The 7,556-nt window shown below is 29.2% G+C and overlaps 1 long non-coding RNA gene across 1 annotated transcript; it reads left to right on the top strand.

Moving 5' to 3' along the window:
• Positions 1 to 6,384: 6,384 nt before the first annotated feature.
• On the top strand, positions 6,385 to 7,014 carry LOC133319165 (uncharacterized). The gene is made up of 2 exons (XR_009752851.1): positions 6,385 to 6,798; positions 6,898 to 7,014. It is a non-coding gene; the product is annotated as an uncharacterized LOC133319165 (long non-coding RNA).
• Positions 7,015 to 7,556: the final 542 nt, after the last annotated feature.

Below are 7,556 nucleotides of genomic sequence, written 5' to 3'. Positions count from 1 at the left end.
CTGAACGGGTCGAGAAAGCCTCTGTAATCTGTGAGGTCGCCTTTATTTGTACCAACATTGTTGTGACTTCACTTGCACAGGTTGCTATGCTGGTGGTTATGCGGTTGACACCTGATAATTTCAACTACCCTCAATTATTAGTTATTTAAATAATAACAAATACGCCGCCATACTAATAAATTTTGTATTCAATAAATATTTTCATAGAAATCTTTCAACATTATGTTTCATTGTTGTCACGTCAAAGATTCTATCCCGCGCCACATTCAACGTTGTGAATAAACACGTGTACGATTGAACCGATTTCTTTATGATAAGAATAGGTGAATTCCTTTTCGGTTTTATTTGTTTATGTTGACAGCTTTACTTGTTTATAGTACTGGCATTGTAATCCAATTAGATTATATGTTAAATAATGGAATTTTTTATTAATGCCTTCAGCTGAACGATTTTTTCTTTGCTATTATTCCTCGAAAATAAAACTAAATAAGATTTGGTGCAAGATTTCTGGAGAATAGTTTATGACATGTCAACGACGTGGTGTTGGACGTATATTTATGAATTTATTTGCATGTGTTCATTAAATTGTTTCATAGTATTTTTTGCTTTGTAAATTATACTGCATAAATAATTTTAGGTTATAAGATTAGCTTTTTTATATTACAAACATATGTTTTCCATAAACCTTTAAAATTTAAGACCAAAATAATATTATATAATAATCTATATTTGTTTTAATACATGTAAAGTGACAGTTCTTTAACGTGCAGGAACTTTTCCAAAGTCTTCAACGAGGTTTGCTAAAAACATGGCTTTAGTAAGACGCCTTGTTCTTAACTATTGTCCTTCTATCAGGATTTCAAACAAACCACTAAGATCTTTTTACTTCTAATATGTCTGACAGCTGTGACAGCAAATGATAATTACGATTCGCACATGTTTGAAGTATTTATATATTTTTTTTTGCCATAATTGATAGTGCCCATAGGCGCGATCGCTCGACTTGACCTCTACCAGTATAGAGTGTCAGTATTCAGCAATAATAGAATATACTAGTTTAATGTACTCGTAATTCAATGTGTAAACTGGTAAGACACTGAAAATAGAATTAATTACCTTATTTTATAAACTGATTCTAAATTAGTAATTTTTTTAATAATTTTGTTCACGGCGTAGCTTATTCGTTAAGGCCTTAAGTGGTTTTTCATTTATTTTCTGGCTTAAACTTTGTTCGGATAAGATAAATTAGACGGCTACCATTACGGGCGTAACCGGTAACACATTAAGGTGATATCACGATTTATCTCCAACATTAACGCTGAGGTAATGATTTTTTTTGAAGAATAGCACTAAAACCTGTATTTTCATACAACCCTAATTTTATTCTTATTTACCTTACATGTCATAGAAAACACAATAAAATTAAAATTTCAATAATACATAGCTTCTGCTTGCTAAAATTATGTAAAAAACAAGAGTACATATTGAAATAAAACTGATATTTTCCGATTTACTACGCAATTTTCATTATTTTCAGTAAATACTCTCGAAGTTCCTGTTACTTAGCATCGACCGTTATCGCGGGCAGACGAGAATTCATCTCGTAGTAAATCCGAAGAATATAAGTTTTATTTCAATGAATATTCACGAAAGTCTTAGATGTCATTATAAGAAAATATATTTTTAAACCCCAACGCCATTACTTGGAATTTGACGTTGAAATTGTCGATTATCATTTCGTATATATAGTATTCGACAGACGTGACGATTTTCGCAATTTATTTTAATCAAAAGTGATCTTAAGAAAGTTTTGAATTTTAATTTTCATCCGCAATTAGAATAGTAAACATCAAAATTGTATTTGAGTGTATTATGTCAACAGTTTGAATTATCGTAAATAATCATCTCGAAATATTTAAACTATTTGCACACTACTTTTTTGAATGCACATCCCCTTATAAATGTATTCATACTGAATTGGTTGAACGAGTGTCGCATTTCTCACTCTACTGACAACTCCCACCTCGAATACTGAGATGATCACGAACAGCATCCGCGTCACGTACGGGCAAGCACTTACATCGTTTACCTTGTACTAAAATACGTAAACAGAACTCACACTGATTTAAATTGGAAATTCAAATTAAAAGGTAAAGTCTTCAGTAATAATTTGTAGGATCTTTGTTTTATAATACGAATTGTTCTAAGGTATGAGTAATGATAAGTATAACAGCTGACGCGTTGTTTATAAAAGCATTGTGTTTATACAAAAATAAAATCATACGGACGAGCAGGATTCGAACCTAGGTTTTACAGGATTGTAAGGTTGCTTTACTTTTTAACATAATCATCTCCTATTCTGAGGTGAGTAGGGTATTGTGATATATGTGATATACTTTTAGAATTAAAAACAAAAAATCAAGAACATAATTATAAAAAAAATAAAAGTTAATATGTATTTTGTATGAGGAGGAAAAAAATTATCTCAATTAAAATTTACGAAGTTTAAATTTTACGTTCGTTATAATATAGTAACAGTAGCCTTTATTAAAATTTCATCAGAAGAGTAAGAGTTATTTTTATGTTCCAAACACCATCATTTAATAAAAAAGAAATTGTGTAAAGTTGTTTTGATGTGACGAAATAAAACTAAACTTTTTCTTTTTCGTCTTATATGACGTTGAAATGATACTGTTAATAAAATCTTTGTATATATATATTTATATATATATATATATGTATAATGTATATATATGTAATATATCGCATTTTTAATTCCACCTTTAGTTGAACCTACCTTCATTACAGCTGAAAACATCTTGAGAATCATCACATGAAGATAAGAATCAGATTCACTATGTCAATTCAAAATTTCATAAAGTATATATAATCATTTGAACATTTTTAAGCTACGAAAAAAGGGTTTATTTTCGCGACTTGTGCACACTTCATGTCTCTTGCTTTTCACGTTTAGTTACAAAATTTATAACTATTAAAGTAGCTTGACAATTCAAGAGAAGAAGATAATAATAATTGTAAACTAAGATAGGACGATGTGACATGTGTTTGCTTTGAATTTTTTTCATAAAATGTGGGGCTGTTGAGTCTTAACAATACCAATGCTTACTTCGACATACCGCTGATTAATTTCTTATACTTAAGATTGTAAATAATTGCTTTTTGCAATAATATATCGAAGGAAACTTAAAAATAGACTCGGTTGCGCGATGTTTTGAAATTTAAATGTGTTCGTTTTTTACTGAGTGGGTGTTAAACTTTAAATTATGGTATTTATTATAAAAATTCTTTAAAACCTTACCATGAAATAAAGCCGTAAAAACCTTGTTACATATATTTTTATTTAATAAACATTGTCTCCGAATTTAATTAAGGATAACATGTGCCGTTTGCATAATTTAATTAACGTACTTGTATTGCTCCCACGTACGGATATGTAATAGATTAAAGTAATTTTTAAAGGACAAGCCTTTGTATAAACTAAAAGAAAATAAATGGGGTTTAAAAGAAAATAAATGAGGTTTTAACTGGGTTCGTAGTTTTTCATAACTAAAATTAAATATATATATTTAGGGAACACACATTTAATTTGAATCGATCCTTAAAATTCCCGAACGCACCCAAAGTGACGTTAAAGCGATAACATCTGGTTTGCTCACTTTTACGCGGGAAAGTATTTTGTCGACGTGACTTGAGTCTTTGTAAATTGAATTTAACATTTTTAAGGTGTTTGGATTTAAGATAATAACAAGTTTGTTCTAGTTTAAAGTACTGGCTTTATAAGACAACTTTATTTTTTAATAATTTTGTTAGAAACCTAAATATGTGTTAATTTTGATCTTAATCCCATTTATTCCTGAGCATGCTATAACTTGCGAACGCCTTCACTGTCATTTATTTTTTGTTCAACGAATTCTAATACCTCTCAGAAGATTCTTAAACAATAAGACGAAACTTCTCAGCGTTTCTCAGGTTGTAGAGCGATTTAGGTGTTATCCCTCTCGCTCCCACTTCTACCGCGTACAAATTTACGACGAATTATGTCAATAATTTATACACTTTTAGAAAACCTAAATACTAAAACTGTTGTTTTCCAGTAGTCTGTCAGTTTTTCAGACAGATCGCACAACATTAATATCTTTCAGAAACAAAATTAAGTTCTAAAGTAACGTTATATTACATTCAATTTATAATCAAGAGCCTCATAATTGAAATCCAATGTTGATACTAAGAACGAATAAAAAACCTATCACTTAACTATCTTTGACACGACAGGACAAAGCCAGCCTGATATGTTGTATAGTATCCTATAAAATTATGTATTGACTTCATAAGTAGTTGTAAATGTTGTTAGGTAATTAGGGTATTTAAAAAAAATTGTAGTTGTACTCTTTATTTATTGACGGAGAATTCTTTAAGTTACTTTAAGCCAATCCTTACATTTAATAGATTTATACATATTATAGATTATATTATTAATAAAGACCTCACCAACTTAACGATCTGCTGTCATCTCAAGTTGTATTTAAAATTTTCAAATATTTAAAAGTAAAAAAGTACTTGGGCCAAGATAATTAATTATTATTATGCAAAAAAAGTATGAAAAAACTTTCATATGAGGTCAAATACTTATACATAAAAGATCTTATACGAGTAATTTCTTGTGTGTGATGTAATTAATTACAGATGACTTGACGTCTTTCGAACGATGAATGCATATCAGGGAAATTTGTCCCCTTACCACATGATTCCATAGTGACACTACACAATGACTATACTACTACTACTACGTAGTATATACTGAGATATAACATCTTTTCATTGACTATTATTACTATCACGTGAGTGGATAAAAAAAAAAACTTAATTAAAAACTGGAAACTTTGCGTATGTTGTACAAGACAAACTTGTGATAAGTGTACAGAACATATAAGCTCTCTTGATTTATGGTTTTATAAGAGCAAATTACTGTTCACTAATCTTTTTTCATAGATGAGGAAAAATAAAAAATTGTTCAATAATTTTAATTTTATATAATGTTATAATACTTTTTCCACTTTACAACTATATGTTTACGGAAGCTCCTGTAACCATTTTGTTTAATAAATACAACTGAAAAATAATTCAGTTGTTGTTTACATCAGCTGAACAGATACATCCCTATATAATGAACTTTGACAGACGAATATTCGATAAATGCGTAATGAATAGCTAAAGCTGTGATATGCCATATGAAGCTACCTGTAATTGTTCTTCATATTTATTTGTATACAATAATGTTTGAAAAGTATTTTAGAAGAAAATACCAGAGAGTCATTATGTTTGAAAAAATTAATAAATATTGTTTGTCATTTAAAGTGTTCTGGTGAACAGAAAAAAGGAAAGAGCTGATAAGACGTAGCAAATGGTTTCTTGATGGCTGTAATGCAGCTTCGAGTTATCAGAAGCTCGACGAGACGGTTGAATTTGTATCAAACGATAAGTTTATATCACAATGACATCGAATATCAAATAAAATATGATGTTAATTTTACGATAAACAAATAAAAAAAAAACATTAAAATTAATGTTTCGGAATGTTAAAGTCGAATAAGATATGTTTATTGTAAAGTATCTGATAAATATTCAACAACACCAAACCTTATTTACGTTAAACATACTAAGCGAAACATTTGCTAGTTGGAGCTGCTTTTGGCTTCCGTCCCAATGATCGTCTTCTCGTAAAAATATTCATTTCTTAAGTTCAGAGTGTAGTGCAATAACATTCTTAGATTATCAAATTGCATTTAGACATACATATTTATTATTTAATAATACAATATAAAATTATTTATTTTAAGCTTTTATAAATTAATTTGGTTTCATTTTTTCCGTCACGTTTTTTTATCATACTCCGAACGTTTTATATGTCTCATTAAAAAAACTATACGTAAATTTCAATAGTATTCAAGGTATTTAATTTAGACCTTGATGGATTCTAATATAGTTAGTTAATATAAGTCTCTAATGAAAAGGAAACAGTTAAGTGTTAGCATAAAGATATACAAAAATAATGTACAAAATTATCCGTCGATATATAGACACGTTACCTGTAAATGTTACATATCTCTCAGGAAATATCTCGAAGCGATGACAGCATTACGATGCGGCACTCCCACCAGGAAATGGTTCCTCTGAAGTGAGGATGGGGGTGTCCTGTTATAAAGAATTCGGTATTTACTTTAACAAAAATACATATATATTTATGAGTTGGTTTTATTAAAAAATAAATCATATTTGTCAGAAGCAATTGGTTATATAATTGATATAACTTAATTTTATTCACATACAACTACCTCAAGAGTAATTTGCTTTACTGAAGGAGAATTTAAATTATGTATTAAAATGCTATGTTCTATGTAATGTTAATTTAAAATAAATAAAAGGTTGGATCGATTATCAAGAACGAAGTATTTGGGAACTGATTGGGAAATAGTTTTTATTATAGATTAAGACACGAGCATGTTAATTGTTGTATCAATTACATGATAACTTTCTAATGACTCGGAAGATCCTAATGCTCTTGGTTACTCCAATGTCAATGTATTAGAACATTAACGTCCTTTAAATAGTGTGAGATGTGATTGCTAAATATCATTAGGAGTGATATCAAGTGCCGAGTATATTGTATTATAATAACTAAATATGAAGTTCTCATTAGTGTGCGTGTTGTTGATGTCTGTGTTTATGTTGTTTATTACAAAGAGCTCTGCCAACCCTAAAGTTAACTTCGGAGCTATTGTGAGTTTGGTTACGTTATGTTAACCTTTAATATACAAAGATGCAAAATTTACTATTTCTTTCTTATTATATTAATAACTAAGGATAATATGTTTTCAGAAAAAAGGCCTAGGTGTTCTGAGCGCGGCGGGCATGGCTGAAAACTTATATGAAGAATGGAAACACAAACATGGACACTGATATAGATTTAGTTCAATAAATAAAATTTTAACACGATCTTGATTTTTGCTTATTGATAACACAAGAATAAAACATAAACCTCTGACATTGATTTCATGATTATTTACAAGCTTTACATCATTATTAAAACTTACTTAGCTTCACATTTAAAAACACTTTTACAAAATTGAAATCATTCAGAACGGAATGCATCGTTCAGTCATCAACGAGAATACAAAAATTAAGCTGAAAGTACCCGTATATAGATAAGATTTATATTTAAAAAAAAGCTTTATACTCACGTTGTATATTACATTATGGTCACATATGATAATCCTCCTTTGTCCAACCGCAACTTTCGTGCAAGTGCACCCGCACTTTAGTCTGACTTTTTTGTCTTTGTCTATTATGTAACACTAGTTGAATGTGAAAATTTTTAGACTCTTATATCTTACACTCTTGGGGGTTTCCAATATAGAAGATAGAGCGAGGAATAATTGTTATTTTTAGTGTATTACACTAACAAATTAAAAATGTTCCTTTATAATATTTTTTGGTTTGTATCTATTTTAACATATTACATTAAACGCTCCTCTTAA

Source organism: Danaus plexippus, chromosome 14 (assembly GCF_018135715.1).
Source record: "Danaus plexippus chromosome 14, MEX_DaPlex, whole genome shotgun sequence".
In the NCBI taxonomy this organism is placed as follows: domain Eukaryota; kingdom Metazoa; phylum Arthropoda; class Insecta; order Lepidoptera; family Nymphalidae; genus Danaus; species Danaus plexippus.
This window is presented reverse-complemented; position numbering and strand designations above follow the sequence as displayed.